Source organism: Pteropus alecto, unplaced genomic scaffold (genome assembly GCF_000325575.1).
Source record: "Pteropus alecto unplaced genomic scaffold, ASM32557v1 scaffold135, whole genome shotgun sequence".
Lineage (NCBI taxonomy): Eukaryota > Metazoa > Chordata > Mammalia > Chiroptera > Pteropodidae > Pteropus > Pteropus alecto.
The window spans coordinates 4,324,458-4,345,757 of NW_006438076.1; the positions used below are offsets into that span (position 1 = coordinate 4,324,458).

General features: G+C 43.0%; 3 pseudogenes; 1 reads left to right on the plus strand and 2 right to left on the minus strand.

The window, feature by feature from the left end:
* Positions 1-323: 323 nt before the first annotated feature.
* LOC112482530 lies at positions 324-441 on the minus strand (annotated as a pseudogene).
* Positions 442-15,947: 15,506 nt separating this feature from the next.
* On the minus strand, positions 15,948-16,066 carry LOC112482531 (annotated as a pseudogene).
* Positions 16,067-20,410: 4,344 nt separating this feature from the next.
* LOC102885679 lies at positions 20,411-21,300 on the plus strand (annotated as a pseudogene).

Sequence of the window (21,300 nt, forward strand, 5' to 3'; positions counted from 1 at the left end):
CCATGGTAGGATTCTAAATGACCATTTATAGTTCCTGTAGTCACGCTCAAAGCCTTTGTCCCCTCTTCTCTCTCAGCATTTCTATCGCATCAACCTCTCCCAGTTGTCCCATGTCTGCTGTGTGGGCTTGCTATAATTAGACTTACTGACGATTAAGAAAAATTCCTTTAAGATGGAGATGAGAACTCAGAGATAGAGGAGGACTGGATGGGTTTGGGCATTTTATCTCTAGCCAGATGGCTGGTCTATATCGGTTTTTATATATTTTTATTATTATTATTTTTTTATTTATATATATATTTTTTATTATTTATTATTACTTATGCCGACAGCACCTGGTCTTCCTAGGTGGTCTGCCATCCAAGTACTAACCAGGCCCGACCCTGCTTAGCTTCCGAGATCAGATGCGATCGGGGTTGGTCAGGGTGGCATGGCGTAGACCATGGACCGTGGCTCCACTGGGGCACAAACCCAGGACCTTCTGTGTGTAAAGCAGACGTGCTAACCGCTACATTATGGAACCACGTCCTCTACTGGTTTTTAAAAAGTGATAGGTCGTAGTAGATCTTCGATTTTTTAATAAATGGCAGCGACAGTCTGGTCTTAACAGGTCATTGGTTTAGCTTGGTAGGCAGAAGTCATTAACACATAAATTTATTCAAGGGAACTGGGATTAACCAGATCAGACCACCCAATGAAAAAACATCCCACTTCTTTTAATAAAAATAAAAACCCTCCTAGGTTAGCACTGGAAGGATAGAGATTCCAGGCAGAGTGGATCTTCATCCAGAATCTCTTGTTTGTACAGCCTTTACAGCTCTTTCAGCCCGTGGCTTCCCTCCTTCACCACTCCTGCAGACCACACTCATCACCCATATGCAGTTGCCCACCTACTTGTGCTGATATTTTGAAGGGTTAATTAGATATCTTCAAGACAAAGATTTTCTGCCAGTTCTTTGGCTAAAGTAGGCTTGTCTCCTTTAAAATGGGCATTACTTTTAACCAGTACATGGGAAATGCTTGTACCTCTAAGGAGAAAACTCTGAAACACTGGGAGGACACTTATTATCATACATTATCATTATCGTAAACCAGTACATATATACAAGGACTTCTGAATTTCCCTTAAATTAGAACTTTCGTAAGTCTAGAAGATCTAAAATTATTTTCTTTGGAGCACTTTCTGTGCCAAATATTTATTATGAGCATTTATTACGTGCAATCCGCTTTACACTTTTTGGTGTATTGATCAAAACTCTCTTGGTCGTAAGGAATAGAAATCTAACTTCTATTAGCGTGAAAGCATAAGTCACTGCCAGGGCAGAGGTGAAGCTTCAGGAACAATGAGATCCAGGAATACAAAATCTTATCAAGACTCTCTTCTTCCTTTTTTATCTCTTGTCTCTGCTTTCTTCTGCATAATGCTGTCATCCCCATAATATGGGGATTATGGCTTCAGGCGGCTCTAAAGTTAAGTCATTATAGCCTTGGGACCAAAGAGGAAATATCATTCTTTGATCTCAACTTCATTAATAATAATTTCAGAATTCCCAGACAAGATGTCTGATAAACCAGACTTGGGCTGCATGCCCATCCCTATACCAGTCCCCGTGGCTATGAGGATGAAGTATTATAATTGACCTCGCCTGTGGCGCAAACGTGTGGCAGCTGAATTATATGATTGGCAGTGCCCTCCAGAACCCTTGATTAGAGTGGGGGAAGAGCAGTTCCACAAAAGGCAAGGGGGCTCTTCCCGACCAGGCTGAGTAATGTATGTCCATCTCAGTATTTTATGTCATGTAATGCTCAGAATAGTCTCACGAAGGAAATACTGTTATCCATGTTTTACAGACAAGAAACGTGGGTAAACAGAGAGGTTAAGGAACTTGAACAAGGTTACACAGGTGAGAGGCAGCAGAGCTGGGATTCCACCCCTTTACTCCCTTCCAGGAAAAGCCATCTTGGTATCGAAGATGTTTTTCAGGCTTCTGTTTTCTTCTGGAGTTACTAACTTAAAAGCAAGGATTCCTTGAGCCACTTAGCTGGGTTGGCACGGCCAGACCTGCAGGTGCTGTCAGGTCTCCGTTTCCCTTGCCATCTTTCAGCAGTGCTTGCCCGAGTCTCTCTGTGTTAGGTTCCCCCTCAGACTGGTGAGAAGGCTGCAGACAGGCCCAAAACTACTAAAGAAAAAGAGACTGTATCTCTTTGCACCCATACGCCAAATTTTGTGAAAAAGAGGTCTGCTTGGCCCTTCTTTGGTGTGTGCAGACGATACTGACAAACATTCCAGGACAGCGCGGACTGGGCCAGCCCTAAGACGGGATGCTGGCAGTCACAAACACGTCCACATCAATGTCTAATAAGTGGAATCAGGATAGTACGGAGTTGTAGTCAGTCCCCTCCTTGTCCCTATTCCCCTGGCACTTTACTAGCAGTTATCACACTGCTTAGTAATTGTTTACATCTCATCTTCCTCACTAGGCTACGAACGCCTGTAGAACCAGGATTTGGTCTTTTATTTTGACATTTCAGCATCTACTTCAGTGCCTGATATATATATAGTAGGGACTCAGTAAATATTTATGAAATAATGAATAGAATAGCATGCTATGGTTTAGAAAACAAGCATTGTCCAGAGGTCTAGCATGCACCTCAATAATAAAAGCTACCACTTAGATGCCACTGTGTAATTTACAAAGTAAATAATAACTACTTTGCTGAAAAATTTTGTATATGCATCTCTTTTAAACCTAAACACAATGAAAATGTATGCACCACTTGTTATAAGCCATGCACTTAGCTGGGGCGAGGGAGGTCACAGAAGTAGAGGATATGATGTGTCAGGAGAGTTTGATTTTATGGAGAGGCAAGGTAACTCAGACAAGTAGGAGACCTCTTCGAGACAGTACGTGATAAGTTCTTCCATTCAAATTGATGCTCAGGTGCTCCATGGAGAAGGTCCAGGGTCTGTTCAGCTTCCAAGGAAAAACTTGGGGATATTTTTAGAGCAGAGTTAGAGGAGTGACAAGATGAGCTAAAATCATGACATGTGTGGTAAGGTTAAAGAAACTGGAATGACTCAGGTTGGAGAAGAGAAGGCCCAGAAGAAACGAAATCATTTTCTTGAGACAAAGAAAGGCTCTCTTGCTGGGGGATGGTGACCAGCTCTTCTCCTATGCCTCTGCATGCCGTGCAAGGGGAAACGGGCTTAGACCGAAGGCAGGGCTAAGATTAGAGAGAAGGAAGAACTTGGCAGTGAGGGGTGTTGTATAACCTACTTTTGGAGCCGGTTGGTGACTGAAGAGACTCCCACACTCCTGATCTGGGCCCAGTGGACGTGTATTTGGGGATGGTCTGGCAGTCCGGCTGGGAACGGAGGAGGGGTCATGTGGGCCTTCTGTATGTAGCCTGATCTTTTTCAGTGTCCTCAATTTCCCGTTGGAAGTTAAGTTTCCAAATTTTGGAGCTGGCAAGGCAGCACCTCCCCCACTCACCACGCACTGCACCAGTCTTCTGGGCTGGGTAATAATGCCTGTCATTTCCTCTCCCGGGGGAGTGGGGCTGCAACCGCCCTGACAGCCCCGAGGGATTGAAGGCAACTAAAAATAGTGCATTAAATATAATCTGTTGAGGGGCACATTTGCATTGCTTTCTTTCCCCCATCTCCTGTCTCTTCGTTCTTCCAGGCAGGCCAGGCCTGGGTTAGCTCTGGGCACCGGGGACCAGGTTCTGGGCTCCCGCTGCTCTCATTTTGTTGCAGCAAGGTTTTATAGACAAGAGATCAGAGGGAGCGAATTCGAAAGTACAATAGAGGGTCCTCAGGGGTGCTCCCTGCCACTCCTTCTCACTTCCCATGGGGCTGTCTGGGTCCTTCGGGGTCTGAAGGTACTGGGAGAGGAGGTGGAAGTGGGGGAGGCAGTGTTGAAAAGGAGAGCCAGCCCAGGCTGTGTTCTCCCATCAGCCACTTCCGTCTGCTGCACAATCTCTCTAAGGTTAGATATTAATTAAGAGCAGAATGACAGTGAGAGCTGAGCAGTGACACTTTCTGTCCCAACACAAATGCTAATTTCCTTCCTGGTATAAAGTGACTTTGGAGTGGGATTGGCAGCCCAGGGTAAATAGCTGGGGAGAGGGAAGGAGAGGAGGTGAGAGAAGATGGGTGGGAAGCCCTGCTTCAGAACCATTCTGAGGAATGAGGCAAGGGTGCTGGAATTCGAGGAGGAGAAGAGGGCTCATCGGACTACAGAGGATGGTCACGACTCAGTCCTAGTCTCTCCCCACTTTAGCAAGAGGGATCTAAGAATTCGGGGTAGAGTTGGCTCTCCTTGCATCTCTAAGGCAGGGTTCTTTTTTTTAATTTTTCAATTACAGTTGACATTCAATATTATGTTAGTTTCAGGTGTACAGCATAGCAATTAGAGATTTATATAATTTACCAAGTGATCCTCCCAAAAAAGTCTAGTACCCACCTGGCACCATACATCCTAAGGCAGGGTTCTTAACCTGGAGTGTATGCATTGACTTGAGTGTTCATGATACCCTGGAAATTGTTTGCAAAACTGTGTGTGTGTGCACATAAACGACGTTTTGGAGAGTATTGTGAATTTCTGTTAGCGCTGGTGTGATGCTCCACAGTGCCTGCCTCAGCGTGTGGTACCCATCTTTGAGTTCACCTCATGGTTCAAGACGGTGGCTAGAGACTTAGCTAAACATCTGTCTTCTAGGCAGGAAGCAGGAGAAAGGTAGGGAGAGAGAAGGGGGCAAAAAACCTCCACTCCACTTTTCTGTTCCCCTATTAATGAGCTATCCCAGAAATCCACTTTCGTTTTGCTATCTACACTCAACTTCAAAGGCGGGTGATACGGTCCTTCGGCGGATCATATTGCAACTCTACATAAAATCAGTTTTTCTGTTAATGAGAAAAGGGGAGAATGGCAGACAACTAGAAATTGCTGCAGTCTCTGTCTCACTAAAGGTCAAGAATCTTGAATTTGGAGGGCGGGGCGCAGATCTTACCATCTCTCCAGGTTTCCTTGCGCACTGCCCAGACAAAACTGACCAAAGAAAAAGGCTGAGCATCCAGGTGCCTACTTGGTCCCTAGTCCCATCAGCCACTTCTGAGTTCACAACTGGTCCTTAGAGGCTGGTCCTCCCATGTGAGGTTGGCAGTCTTAGCCTCTGACAAGGGTGGCTATTTGAAAGGAGGCTAAATAAATGGGTGATTGTTCCATTGAAGAACATGGCCCTCCAGGGGGCTTTGTGTGTGTCTAGGAACAGCTGTTTGGTGTCTCATAATTATCTTTCTTCCTGGCAGCATTTTGCTCCTCACAGCCTGGAATTGGTGCCTGAGGAGAGAGAAGATGTTTTTACCTCTTAAGAAAAGATGTCAATGGGGATGGGTCTGGAGTGTGGATGTCAGAGAAATGAATTGGGCCAGTGTGAGATTCCACTAGTTAAAGACCGGGTGGTAAACTCAATTCAGTGCATTTCTTTGAAGTCTTTGTGCCTTTGCACAAGGCGTTCCGTCTCCTTGGAGTGGTCATCTCATGGTGTGTTTTAATCCTCTTCACGAGTGAGCACCATGAAATTATTCCGATTTCCCTTGCTCATAATCCACCCCACACTCACCTCCGCCTCAGGAAAGTTCTTGCAGTTCTGAACATATCTTCATGACAACATTCATCACATTGTTTAAAATTGTTTACTCGTCTTCCTCCACTGTTCTAAGAGCTCCTGAAAGAATGAGAATGTTTCGTGATTACCCATCACATACAGCTCTTGGTAGGGCTCAATATGTGTTTGATGTGGATGAACAAGTTTTGAAAAGCATTAATGAGCATCTACTGTGAGCATCTACTATTCTAGAGGTAAGAAGGGGCTTAAAAAATAAAAATTGCATAGACATTGGCTTCTAGTAGTTCACGGTCTAGTGGGGGTGAAGGAATAGACTACTGATCTGAAACAAAGATAATAGTGATAAGGTGCCATATTTTTAGAATAGGGAGGAAGAGATGAATAGAATGAAGGAGGATCTGGGAAGGTAACAGTGATTTGTTCAAAGCCTTGAAGGAAAAGTCAAGCCCTCATCTTCGGGCAGTAACTGGGAGAGAAAGGGCAAGGAGAAAGGAGAAAACATGAGCCATCTGTGGAGATCAGGGGTTTAGCATGGTTGGAGAATTGCTATGGAATCTAGGAGTATTTCTATTTGTTGTTTTCACATGGGGAAACTGGCGCTCTGTGTGTGTTAGGTTGAGCACAAGGCCTGACCTTTTTCTTGGAAGAAGATTTTATTGTGTAGTTCCTGTACTTGAAGGTGCTTGAGAAGGTGTCAGGCCCCCGAGATGGTGCTGTTCTTAGAAGAGGAGGCAAGAGGCCTGAGTGGGGCGAGGGTCTGGGTTGGGTGCCACCTTGGTCTGAGTGTTTTGGAGGCACTTGGGAAGAAGGTCCCATGCTAGGTGTTCCCCACACCCTTCCCTTTCCTGTCTTTCTTAAAATACCCTGTGTTCCTGCAGCAGTGCGGCTGCTGATCTAAATAAAAGCAGCGGAAATGCAAATGGTCAGGTTCTCCTAGCAACAGGAGCCAGCCCACGCAGGGCGTGTGGAGCAGAGCAAAACTGTCCTGGGGCTGTGATGCGGGTGGCTGGGGTGAGGAAATCTCCTGTTACAGCTTTGCCCCTCTGACTTCAGAGATGATGGGTGTGGTTGGAAGCTACCTGCTGTGCAGAAGGAACCCTCCATGAACTGGACTGGGGCAAAGGATTGTGTGCTGGGGAGAAGGTACAGAGTCGGGGAGACAGCAGTTGCCCTAGTTTAAGACATTTCCTGACGGCAGTGGTAGGACTGGCACCTCTCAGAACCTGACACTAGGGGTCTAACCAAGTGCATAATTGAGAGGGGCCCGGATTTGTGCGCATGTCTCTACGTGTCCATTTGGATCAACCCACGGAGCCTCATCATTCCTAAGGTTATGAAATAAAAGGAAGTATAAGATGGCTCAGATTCCAAGGTAAGGGGATCAAAATCGGGAAACTGCCAAGACTCTTAGAGACACTTGGTTTAATCTTCTGTTACGAATGAAGAAACAGGTCCAGAGAGATAAAGGACTTTCCCAGAACACAGATCTGATTAGTGGCAGAGGAAGAACCAGAAATCAGGTATCCAGGCTGAGAGTCATTCCATTTTAAGTTGAAGCTGCTGTTGGCTCTCACTCACCTAAGCAATTAAAAGCCATGATAACCTTGTTGGGCCCCTGGGGTGGTGGTGGGGAAACAGTCATCTTAGTCAATCAAATAAGTCTAAAGACATTTGGGAGATAAATGGGGCCACCCCTGTGTAGTGCCATAGACAGTAATCACCTGAAGGTGAGAGAGGCATTGGCTATGGTAGAAACAGAAGGATGTCACTCAGGGTGCACACAGCTGGTGGTTGCTATGCACAGGCATTCCATGGGGTCTCTTAGTGGGAAAGGACGGGGAGAGCGTTACCCTATGGAGATGATATGGGAAGAAACAGGAGAAGGTGAGGTGACTTGGTCAAGGGGACAGATCCAAGTGTGGTAGGACTTGGAACCGAACCCTGGAAACCTGGCTTCCTGGGTCCCATGGGGAGAGAAGTCCGTGCCCCAGGCAGTGTGGTTTCCTATTACAGAAGCAACTCTTATTACTTCCTTCTGCCTACAATGTCTCCCCAAGAAAACACATGGGAGAAAAAGGGTTCTTAGCTCCAGATGAGTCTTGGTGACTTACGTACATGGTCAGTCGTGAGAACTCCAGGGCAGGCAGTGGGGTGGATTACAGTGACGGGCCGTGTTGGAGAAACAGCTGCTGTACTCAGGGCTTCGTTTCAGAATCACTGACTCCGAGTGATCTATGCATCTGTACGCTTCACTTCCCCATGGCCATGTGGCACCCTGTGGCCAAAGCCCTGGAAAGGTGCCCTCAGTCCCTATTTTCTCAAGCTGCCTCTTCTGGGCCAAAGCCCTAACTGAGGCAGTCGGTTGATGACTTGAAGAAAGAACATGGGTTTTGGTGTCACCAGCCTGGGCCCACAATCTAGCTTAGTCACTAAGTCACTGTATGACCTTAAGCAACTTACTTGGCTCCTGAGAATTGGATTCTTCATCTGTAAACCAAGAGCATGTTTCTGTCTCGTGGAATCGTATCTCATAGTTGAACGCGAGGTGCTAGCACAGCCAGACATACAGCAGGCACTCAATGCATAGTGCTTTTTTGCGCTTCTTACTTGTGGCTGCAGTTGCTCAGGGACCAGGTGGGAGTTTCAACTGCTATTTCCAAGGCAGGGAATGCTATTTTCCAGGTAGTCCAAGATGGGGCTCAGAATGCAATTCTCCCGCACACAAAAAGTAGTGTCATTACTGATTACGTAGCTTTTTTTATGGATTGGTTTGGGAATGTGACGTCTGTGTCTGTTTTTCACCATTGTGTCCCCACCACTGGGTATAGTAGTCACTCAATAAACAATTGTCGAGTGAATGAACAAATGTGTTGTTTATGTGGGAAAAGGCACTTTGCGTAAAAAATGACCAGCTTACAAAAGAATATTGGAAATATGAAGAGTTCCTACATTTGGTCTGCTTACAGAATCTTTTTGAGGCCAGGACCAGAGAAGACAGGTTGAGATCCAGGGTGGGTACCTGATCTGCTAGTGAGTCTACCCAACCATAACCTATAGCCCAGGTCTGGACAGCTTCCTGACTTGGACAAGAAGACAAGCTGAAGTCATTCATAAAAATGAATTTGAGGGGGAAAGGTCTTCCCAGGGGCCGCTGGGGCCAGTGAAGTAGAGTCAGCTTTGACCTTGGCAACTTAATCTCTATCTCACTCTTGCAGCAGGTGAGGGCACATTCAGTTGAGATCTCCTCCAAGGAGATCTCTTGCTTCTCAGTTGTAAACATCTCCCCAACCCACCATCTCAGTCTCTCTCTGATTTTCTCTTCTCCTCTCTCTCTCTCTCTCTCTCTCTCTCTCTCCTTCCCTTCCTTTTCTAGAGCTGTGGTGGCAACCTTTTTCTATAATGACACGGGTAACAAAAATTTCTCTCTCTCTCTCACACACACACACACACACACACACACACACACGAGTTTGGATATCGATTGTACCATCGTAACTCCAAATTCTGTTTTTCAAATGTGAATAATTCTGGCTTATTCATTGTTCTCTTGTTGCTGGAGTTTTCATAAAAGTCATTTCCCATTGCTGAGACAGTATAGCTCCCCGCATCTCTTGGGGGCTTCGCGGGGATGATGGCCACCCACCCCCCAAAACCTCCCCTAACCCCATAAGACCTCTGGGAAATCACTGAGGCTGTTACAGCTGTGGTCTCAGTATGTGAGGTCCTCGGGGGGATTACAGCCCACTCCTGCTGGGAAGAGTGCACCTGCTGAGCTTATTTGCAATCTCCTTGAATCCGAGACAGTGTTCAGATCCTCTTTTGCTTCCTACACTGAATACACTGTAGATTTGCAAGAGGAATCAGAATTCAGAATCCCTAAGTGAGAGACAAAGTGTTTGGCCTTAGCTTTTTCATTTCTAAAATAAGGGTCTTCGCTCCCTGGAATCAGGCTGCCTGATATTGTTATCTGTGAAACTGATGGAGAGTAAGAAAATAGTATTTCTCTTCTTGAGCGGGAAATCAGGTCATCCTCTCCAAAGGTACAGAATACTCCCCTGGGCTGCGGAGAGCAGGTTCTGGTTTCTATCCAGAAAAACTACAGAGGAAAACTGTGACTGCCTACTACTGAGTATCAGGAGGAAAAGCGGAGATATTTTTAACATACGGAATATCAGTGAACAGAATGCGAAGGAACTAGAAACCTTATTCCAATAAATATGAAGCATATGCTCTGCCTAAAGCAAACCCAGCTTTTGCTATATACAAATTTCATAAAGGAAAAAAATGTCGGAAATTGCAGAAATATCTGGCCGTAAGTGGGCTACAACCACTTGCTGCAGGAGACCTGGAAGGCTGCACAGATGATGTGGGAAAAGTGACTGGGTCATCAGAATGTGTGGGGTCCTCGGCTATCTGGTCATGCAGGTCTGGGGATTGACCAGAGACCTCTGGAGTCCTCGGAGCACAGGCTCCAGATGGACATTCCCATACACACCACCCCAGTTTGCAGTGTCGGGGTGTGTGTGACCAACCATCCAACATCGTCTCCAGCTTTACTACCCGGAATCCTCAGACATAGAAAATACTTGTCTCGATGGCAGAGATTCCTGCAAAACATGCATTTTGGGTTTTATGCGGCAGATTCTTCCTTTTGCAACCAAGAAAAGCAATTTGTATTCATCTCGTTAGCGAGGCTCTAGTAATTGGGGATATTAGTTTTATGGCTAAACCTGACAAATATTTTAGCTCTCCAGTAGTGGGTAATTGCTTGCCTCTCCTTTTGTGCTGCCAGATGGAAAGGATGTGTTTGCCATTTTCATTAACACAATTAGTACCTTGCCATTGCCTGCCCCTGCCCTACTGTATAGTCCCCGGCATGGGTAGGGGACGTGGGGACAGAGCGGAGGCTTGCTGGAGACCCAGGTCTCCGCGGTCCCGGTCGGGAGTGGGCTGCCCGGGGTACAGCGAGGAAGGGCAAGGCTGCCTGCCACATGCTAACCACGACAGTAAAAAAGCCGCCGCCAATTGTGTGGTAGAGGAGAAACAAGTTGTTACACTGCCTGAGGCTTGCACCGCCCATCATCTCCGCCCAGGACAGCCCCTGCGCAAAGGGAGCCGTCTTTGCTCCCCTGAGGCCTCACCCGGAACGCTCAGCCACCCTCTGTCCCCACTTTCCCTAAAAAAAAGTCCCCAATGTCCCCATGCCGGCTCTCTGTCCAGGGCGGTGGCCCTGCTGCGAGGGGATGCGGCCCCTCAGGGAAGGGCAGGCAGCATTGGAAAGCCTGCCCTTTTTCCTCCGAGCAGGAGCTGGAATGGAGCTCAGCCGCCCAGCCCCTGCTGCTCTCCAAACCCACCCCCCTCCCCGCCCCCACGACGAAGGGGGCGCTCTGATCGGATTCACTGCGCTCCGGCCTCCCCGGCCATCGCAGCACCGACTGGCAGTTAGGGTTCTGATCCCTTTCTCTCTGGAGAGATCCGGACAAGGGCAAGGGCGGTGTCTCGATTCCTCTCTGCTGGTCGCAAAATGAGACTCTGGGTCCACTGTTCGCTGGACGCTGACAACTGTCAGGGAGATGGGGCCAAGTGGCATCGCAGCAGCCAGAAGGAAGGCAAGACTACACAGGGTGCCCTTTCCATTCCTTCCCTTCCTCCAGCCTCTAAGTGCCAACGTTAGGGACGAGCTCAGAGAGAAACCACCTCTAGGACAGCCATTCTCTGCTCGGAAAAATGGACGGTGGTTATAATAGAATGAAAAACTATTAAAAGATCATCTTTGGATATATCAGTGGCCAGTGTCACTACACTGTGCAGATTTACCCAGGACATCATATTCTTTTTCCCCACTTTGGGTCGCTGCCTGATACCATTTTAGCCAGAGGTGGCGCTGCAGGCAAAGACAACTAAAACACTCAGCCGATTACGTTGGGATTTGGAAGAACTTGGATAGTAGCAGCATGCCCATGGTACCCAATCCTGGTTGTGTCACCAGAGGACAGAGAACTCTGAGCTTTGTGTGATCTCTCTAGTTAAAGAATGATACTTTTTCCTGAGACTGGAGTTTTTGAAATAAAGCTAAATACAAATACATGAGCCTTTTAGTTGTTTCTCTGGCTAGGATAGACTCCTTCCGTTACAACATACCACCCCAGACCTCTTCCCCCGCCCTCCACCCAAAAGAAGCTTTCCTTGACCATAGCTTTGCAAAATAATCTTTGCGGAGAATGCACTGTCTGCCCCATCCACTTATCATTGATCGGCTTTGTCCTATACAATTAAAAGTGCCAGGACAGCTCGCTCAGAAGCCTATTGCAAAATCTTTTCTTGTCTAGACCTCACTCAAAACCAACAGCCTTGTTATGAATTTCTGATAAATGGGTAGGAGCGACACACTCATATGTGATATGTGTTACCTTTAAATCCAAAGAGTCCTGCCAAACACTGTGCCTTTTTCTTTTTTTGTGTGTGGGTGGATGAAACCAATTGTCTATTACTTTAGAGAATATATTCTGACATGAACTAGACCACTAGATCCTTAGGAATTTCGCTAATGTGGCAAGCCCTCGAGCTTTCTATCATGGTATCGATGTAATGGACTGGTATGACGATCTATAGGATATCAAGACGATCACGTTTTCTCCAGACTCTGTTATGGCAAAGAGCAGGAGCATTAACAGTGAAGGTATACTGTTGTCCCTGCCACAGTGAAGTCAAATTGCTTCTGATTATCTTTGGTGATAAGATTGAGGAGTAGGAGAGAATTTGTTAGGCTAACATCTACATGCCAACTTCCAAGGGCTCCTGTTGTTTTCCTCCAGCAAAGTTACTACACTTATAATCAGCTGCAAATGGCACCACGATTAAGTGTGTGATAATCTACAGCTATTCTCCAAGACCATCTGCTTTTCGCAAGAGCCAGGAGAGAAGTTAAATGGGGATGTGGTTGGAATCACACCTCTGGCTCTTTCAAGTATTTAATGGTGGCACTAACTCTGTAATTCCTCCAGGATAATGGGTTTGCTCTTGAGTTGCTAGCTTGGTAGGGGATAGCATGTTGGGGTAGGACAGTTCTAGGCCTCTCTTCTGGCCATAATAGACCCCAGTCTGAGGGCCAGGGAACAAATAAGAAGATTCTTCTAGTTGCTAAGTATATCTATTTCAAATATGCCTCCTGAAACTGGGAACCATGAAATAGATCCGTGGTCCCACTGGACTTAGATGAAAACTCCATCTTTTACCTGACTTTCATTCTCTAATTAGTGAACCAAGGTGGCATTTCAGGTTTTAGAATCAGGGTCAGTTCAATTCATTTCTTAATGCCTGGAAGAATAGAGCATCCTCAGACTTCCTGAGGGAATACGGCTAGGGTGTGGTTGAACATGTTGCTTGTAATAGATCAATTTTGGCATTCATGTTCTTTAGCAGTTAGACTTGTTCTGTGTCTATAGCATGCCAGGGAAGTTCTGTCATTTTGTTATTACTGGCTGTAGCTTACTGTTGAGATTGGCCAACCTAGTTGACTATTAATACCACTTCCCAAGTGTTCAAACCATGACATTAAATCCTAATTCCCAGTTGTGCACTCATTTAAAAATATTAGCTAATCAAGTCTTAAGTTATGTTCTTAAGCATAACTTCTTGGTCTAAGTGCCTTAGAATTTGCTTAAATACAAGATCATGAAGTCCTATAACCCTTTTAGCTTATAGTCTGTCTCCTCTAGGCCAAGGTCTTATGTTTTACAATCTGAGCTATGCTGCCATTTAACTCTCCTTGAGGATCTGGAAGCAATGAAGATAGTGGAGATGGTTCCTGAGGAAAACTGAATTTCCTTGGCATAGCTATTGAAAGGTTTTTATTCAGTGTAAATGGGGTTGCAGGATATTCAGGGAGGCTTAAGAGGATTTGCACATTTACGTTCTCAGTCTCATCTTTGTCTGCACGAATGTCTTATCACATATCTTGGGATCCCATTTCTTTCCCATCAATACCCTCAGCTTATTATAAGAGACTAAAATGGAAGGATGTGAGTATTTAATCGAGTTTGCAACTCTGCAACCATAAAAATCATTTTCTAGATTTGGTCCTCATCCATATCAGTCCAGAGACTACAGGAGAAATCTTTTAGAGTTACCATAGAGACTTTCTAATTTTCCACCTGGTTCTGAGTTGGGTATTCAAGCCTTTCAATATGTTCTTTTCCTTGTTTACTCTCTTTGGAGCCATCAGAAGCAGCCAGCTGACTTCACAATCTTTGTGATCACTATTGTCGCCATGGTGACTAAGTACCATAGTCACTTTATTTCTATTGCTTTCCACCTGAACTTCTTTCTTGCCACCACCAATGATAAGTTGAGTCCCAGCGATGGCACTGAATACCATGAATTACCATTATCCCATTTTCTCCTGGAGGTTCGTTGTGTGCTTCTTAAATATGACAGTAATAGAATATCAGAACTCTGTTTTAGGGACAGTTTTCTTGGGCCCTTCTTGATATCTATTATTACATCAGTCTAGAGCCTATAAGGCAACACGTGACACACTCAAATAATGTAATTGAAGTAGATTAATAAAGGGACCATTCGTAAAGATGAAGGTAGGGCTGGTAGATTGCATAACTGAGATTAATTCTTCATACCTATCTTTATCCATACACTTTCATGTTTTCATTATGGGTTGAGTGTACTTTCTTGCTTCTCATTATTGGGCTTGGTCACATGGTGTTTTGGCCAACGTAGAAGTGTATAGAAATGGAAGCATGCCAGTTCCAAGCTTAGACCTTAAGAGGGATCACATGTTTTTATTTGCTTGCATGAGCCCCTGCCACCGTCATGAGAGAAATATACATACCAGTCCAAGAAGGATGAGAGATATGTGGAGCCGAGTTGCTCCAGCTACCCCATAGACCTACGGTGAGAAGCACAGCATACCAAAGCATGAAGTAAAGATGCCCAACTGAGCCCAACCTAAATCAGCCAACTTCTATAGCTGACCTGCAGATCTATGAGAACAAGTGGTTGCTTTAAGACATTGGACCCTGGAGTGGTGGATATGCACCATTAATGTATCAATAACTACCTGATGGTAGGCTTACAGGATCAAGAAAGAAGTTACTAGGATGTGGAGAGAGTAGCTATGGGAGAGGATGTTTAACAAGAGCTGTGGCCTTTGGTAGAGGGATAAACAATCCATAGAAACTAAGAAGAGGCAAGGGGAATAAATATCATTCTCTTACTCTCTTATTATCAAAACTAGAAGGCAAAGGAGCCCATTGAGGAAGGCCATTAAAACAGTTCTCCTAGTGCACAAAACAGGATGAAGGTCTGGAAGGGAAAGTGGAAAATATCCAATACACTTTGCGTGTCTGAAAACGTCTTTGTTTTATCCTCCTACTTCTATAGTAGTTTGGTGGAGGAGAGAATTCTACTGCAATAATTTCCTTCAGAAGTTCAAAGAAATTTCCAGTTCAATGTAGCTAGTGAGAGGTTTGAAATTCTTCTGATCTCTTCTCTTTTACATGTGACCTGTTGTTTCACTATCCCCACTCCCTTCTCAATTAGTAGAATCTTCTTCTTTTGGTCCTCAAATAGTCACAAATTTTCTCCATGTGCCTTTCAGTGGAATCGATTTCATCTATTGCTATAGGCACTAACAGGGTCCTTTCAATCTGGAAATCTATGTCCTTCAGTTCTGGAAATGCTTCTAGAATTATTTAATTAATAATTTATTTAGTTTTCCTGCTCTCCTTTTCATTAAATGTCTAATTTTTTCTCTCCTATTTTCCATCTTTGTATTTTTAATTTTTCTTTTTGGAACATTTCCTCAACTTTTTCCTTCAGTCCTTCTACTGAGTTCTATTTTAATAACATTTTAAAATTTAGATATGCTTTATGTAACATGCAATTCACCGTTTCAAAGTGTATGTTTCAGTGATTTTTAGTATATTCACTATGTTGTGCAACCATCACCACTATCAAATTCTAGAACATTTCTAACAACTACAAAAGAAACTCTGTTCCTATTAGCAGTTAATCTCAATTCCTTCCTACTCTCATCCCCTGAAAATCACTAATCTATTTTCTGTCTCTATGGATTTACTTATTCTAAACATTTTATATAAATACAATCCTATGTAGTATGTGGCCTTTTGAGTCTCATTTCTTTCACTCAGCATACTATTATTATTATTATTTTCATTCGTCTCAAGATTTTTTTTTTTTTTAGGTGAGGCAACCCTTGGTTGACCTCACAGATTGCAAGTACCTTGTCAGCTTACAATCCCTTATTTTTAATTTAATTTATTATTATTATTTTTTAACACGTACAGCACTTAGTCTTCCTAGGTGTTCTCCCATCCAAGTACTAACCAGGCCCAACCCTGCTTAGCTTCCGAGATCAGACGGGATCGGGCTTGTTCAGGGTAGCATGGCCATAGACAGCATATTATTTTTAAGGTTCATCTGTGTTCTAGTATGTCACAATACTTCATTCTTTTTTATGGCAGGATAATATTCTATTGTATGGCTATACCACATCTTGTTTATCTAGTAATCAGTTGATGAACATTTGGGATGTTTCTTAATCAGTTGACAGACATTTGAGATGTTTCTACATTTGGGTTATTATGAATAATGCTGCTATGAACATACATGTACAAGTTTTCATGTAAACATATGTTTTCAATTCTCTTCTGGTTATACACCTAGCTGTGGAATTGGTGGGCAATTCTATGTTTAACTTTTTGAGAAACTGCCAAACTCCATTGAGTTTTAAAATTCTGCTACCAAGTCTGATATTTCTAAGAGCTCTTTTTTTTTTCATTTTCTGAATGTTTCTCCTTTTTAAAAATTCAATATAATATCTCTCCTCTCTGTGGATATCAATGATTCTTTTATTTTTATTTTTTTAAAAAAGACTTCTTCCCATCGCATAGTCAGTTTCACTAAGTTAACAAATAAAATATTTAAAACTCTGTTTTCTACATTAGAGACATTGCCCAAATGTCTGTGTCTCATAATCCTTGGCTGATCAAGAGTGATTTTATTCAAGAATGAGGAACCAGTAAACTGGTTCATGCTCTCTGGCATATGGATAGTCTTGCTAACTTTGAATTTCAAAGTGATTTGATGGGCTATTTATTGAGAACCCTCAATGTCAGTTATGTAGGTCAGACTCTTCAGAGAAAGCCCTTCCAATAACTCATTTCGAAGGTTAGAATCTTTCTACATGGGCTTGGGGGATGACTGGGAAGGAGGGCTGGAAGTCTCTGGACTCATGATTCAATATGCACATGGCCACTCATAATCTTATTTGAGCCTGGTGCTTCTGTCCTCAAATGGGTCTGCTACCTCCCAATCTAAAGGCTATTCTATTTGCTCTAGATTGTAAACCTCTAGAGTTCTGCTAGAATGGAATGTGGGACAGGTTCCCAGTGGCAAGAGGTGGAAAATAAATCTAAGGATCTCATTGCTTCTCAAGCAGCTTTCACACAGTTTTATTTGTTTGTTTGTTTGTTTTTGTTGTTGTTATTGTTTTTAATTTAGCTTTCTCCCTTTACCTCTAGTTCCAGGGCTAGGTGACACTGCTTATTCCCGTGCCTTTTGTGCCTTTTGTGGCACAAATTGTGTTGGTTCTCAGCTTTTCTCACTTTGGGATTTGGCTCTCCGCATTCTACTAAATCTGGTTAACAGCTTCCAAAATTTGTTTATTTTGTCTCATTTTCTCTTGTACTAACCATGTTTTAATTTTAAAAATTCATTTTTTCTTCTTTTAATACAGTTTTTAGAAAATACAGAATTAGATGCATGTGTTCAGTCTTTTATCTTAACCCAGAAGTCTCCAATCTAACCTTCTAAGTAAAAAAAAAATCTGGTATTTTGATTTCTATCTGAATTAGTTACCATCTAATCAGGAGACAGAAACCACTATACTTATATTAATAGAATTTAATATAAAGAATTGTTAATCAGGCATAAAAATTTGTTAACATGGTAAATGAAAAAGCTAAAAGAGAAAACCCAGCTATTATGGAGATAGAAAATTGTAGGACATAGCTACCGCTTCTAGGCTTGGAGGAATAAAGAGAAGAAGTTGGACTTACTCAAACTTAGAAACTTAGTGAACAGGCCTCAGAGAGCTGAAACTCAGACCTCTGAGGAGGAGCACTGCGTGGCTGGGGCTTGTGTCTCTGAGGGAACATGAGAAGGCTGGCTGTGAGTGTTGGAAAGCTGAATTCAACTGCTCCTGGACTGAACACATGAGGAGGCTGGCTATGAGTGTTGGAAAGCTGGATTCAACTGCTTCTGGACTGAACTGCTCTGGAATGAGGAAGAAGCAATGTAGAGTTGCATCAGCAGGCATAGGAAGCCAATAGGAAGTTAAACATAAAGGAGCATGTGCCATCCTCCTGCTCCAGCCTTGAAGTCTCTCCCTTTTTGTCAGATCCCTAAAAAGATTCAGCTGGCAAAGGAGAAATGTGGTGTGCGGAGCCCAATCTCAGTGTTAAAAGCCAACTAGAAGATGGGCTTGTGTCTGAGGAACAATAGCTTAATAACTGGTCTATGCTTTTAGCTACTCGGATTTATGTACACCCTACTAAGCGTTTCTGAACTTTCATACAATCACAAAATCAACTGTTTCCATCCTCTTAAAAAGACATTCTCACTCTCTAAAGTGAGGAGACACAAAGTCCAAATAGAAATTGTATTTATGTGTGAGAGATAATCACACTGTATTTCTAACCTATATTAATTACTGATCAAATTCAGTTATAGTCCCGTCTGAATATTCTGTTTCTAAACACTACCTTTTGATTCTAATTTTTCTCTTTAGTTTCCCTCAAATGGTTCAGAATTTTGGTTGAAAAGAGAAGGATACTATATATTGACCTTCTAAAACACTAATAGGTATGCTTACCATCAATAAGTTTAGCCAATTTACATTGATTCCCAAGAGCAGTATGAGTTCCAGTTGTTCCACATCATTCACTTCGTATTGTCAAACTTTAAAATATTGCCAATCTATGAATGAAAAATTGTATCTCGTTATTGCTTAATTTACATTTTTCTTATGGGGGAGGCTGAACATCATTTTTACATATGTCTATTAGACTTGGGTTTCCTCTTCTCATATTTTTTGCCCATTTTTCTAATTTTTTCTACTTAATTATTTGTAGGAATTCATTAAAAATATTTTATAAAACATTTAAAGCATATATATAAGAATAGAGGATAATATTTAAAAATCTTCATGTTTCTACCAGCCAGCTTCATCAGATTGTCTTTTTTATCTTCATTCATTGTCTTATTTGCCTCAGATTTTTAAAAAGAAATAAAACATATATATGTGTGTATAGATATGTGTGTGTGTATATATATATATATATATACTTGGTATCCTCCATTCCTCTCACAGTAATCACTATTATGAATTTAATGTTTACCATTCTTATGCAAAGGTTTTATACTGAGTAGGAGTTATATTCTGGATACTAATCCTTTGTTAATTTTATGCATTTTGAATTGCAAATACCTCCTCTCATTCTGTGCTGTGTTTTTCGCTTTGCCTATGGTGTTTTTTGATATATGAAAATTTTAAATTTTAATGTGATTATAAATATCAGATGTTTCTTTTATGGTTTGTGTTTTTATGTGATATTTAAAAAAATTCTTTTCCATCTTCTCTGTATTCTTTTTGTGAATGTGTGTCTTACCTCCTCGATAAATGTCTATGTTCCCTTGAGGAAAAGATCATGATTTATATCTTCTTTCATCCTCTACAATGTTAATTCTAGTAACTCCCACCTGGTAGGTCAAAAAGACCAAACTGCGGACAGCATCTTGTCTTCTCTGCATCTCCAGCTCTAGTTGCTGCTTCCTCTAGTCACTTTCTTGTATCCTTTCCTCTCTTCTACTTTTTCTTCATATCTATATTTCCCCTTTCCATTCTTTTATGCAGGACTCACAGGTTTAGAGGAATATCAATTACAGCTGAGAACTATTAAAAATAAAGGGGATTTATCGGCTTATACAAGTGAAAAGTCCTCGGACTTCAGCTTCGATTTGGTAGGTCACTGACACGATCACTAAAGGAACAGATACCGTGTCTTTCTGTGTTTTTCTTCTACTTCCTACTGGGTTAGCTTTATTCTAAAGCTTGTTCTCCTTTGTAACTATGTGAGTTTTTGATGCTTAATTCAGTGTTTCTCACCCTTGATACTAGTGGCATTCAGGCTGGATAATTTTTTCTTGGAGGTGGGGGTGGTCTGCCCTGAGCATGGTAGGATGTTAAGAAGTGTCCTTGACTTCTACCCATTAGGTATTAATAGCACTCCCCACCCCCACACTGAGCTATGACAAGCAAAAATGTCTGTAGACATTGCCAAATGTCTTCAGGGCAGGGGTGTGAAATCTTACCCGCCCCCACCCCACCCACCTCCAGCGCTCTTACTCTAATTAGACGGGCCTACATTCTATGTCTGATCCTGAAACAATGAGCGCCTGCTGGGGATTGGAAAGTGCTGATTGGCTTAAGTCGATCTGGACTTATCTCTAGAGCGGGATCAACTTTTGGTTTGTGTTTATGAAGGGTAGAAACCAAAAGAAAAGATAGGTAGTAGTAGAAAGGGAGAAGGTGGAAGTGATACTGGATAGTCAGGAAATGGCCATCACAGGGGTCTTGGGAGTCTGCCAGTGGCGGGGGCACAGACTTGGGAGGCGGCAGTGGTGGCGGCAGTGGTGGCGGCAGTGAGTGGATTCCTGCGCCTAGAAAAATCTTGCAAAAATGTCTCCGTACCCATCTCTTGGAAACCTGAAGGTAGACAAAGTATTTCAGGCTCAAAGTGCCTTTTTTGCAAACCCTGCCAACCCAGCAATTTTGTCTGAAGTTTCTGCTCCCATCTCTCAAGATGAAAATCTCTATCCTAAATTGTATCCAGAGCTGTCTCAGTACAGGGGCCTGAGTTTCAATGAAGAAGAAATATGAGCAAATATGGTCATGGTCCCTGGAGCACCATCTCAGGGGCAGTTGGTAGAAAGACCTTCCAGTATAAACTAGATGGTGGCTCCTGTAATGGTAATGATGTTGGAAGTTATAGAGCAGAAATTCAGCAAGGGATTCGTGAAGTTGTTTTGCGTAAGGATCAAGACAGAAAAATTGCGCTCAGGCTTGAATCAGTAGATAATGGTATATTTGTTCAGCCAGTCCAGGCAAATTCTCCAGCCTCATTGGTTGGCCTAAGATTCGAGACAAAGTACTCCAGATCAATGGGGAGAACTGTGCAGGCTGGAGCTCTGATAATACCCACAAGGTGCTCAAACAGGCTTTTGGAGATAAGATTACTATGACTATTCGTGACAGGCTCTTTGAACGCACAATTACTATGCATAAGGATAGTACTGGACATGCTGGTTTTATCTTTAAAAGTGGAAAAATATCATCCATAGTGAAAGATAGTTCTGCAGCCAGAAACGGTTTTCTCACAGAATATCTGTGAAATTAACAGACAGAATGTCACCGGATTGAAGAATTCTCAAATTTCAGATGTTTTGTCAACATCTGGGATTGTAGTTACTATTACGAACATGCCAGTTTTTATCTTTGAACATATTATTAAATGGATGACACCAAGCATTACGAAAAGCCTGATGGACTACACCATTCCCAAGGTTTAA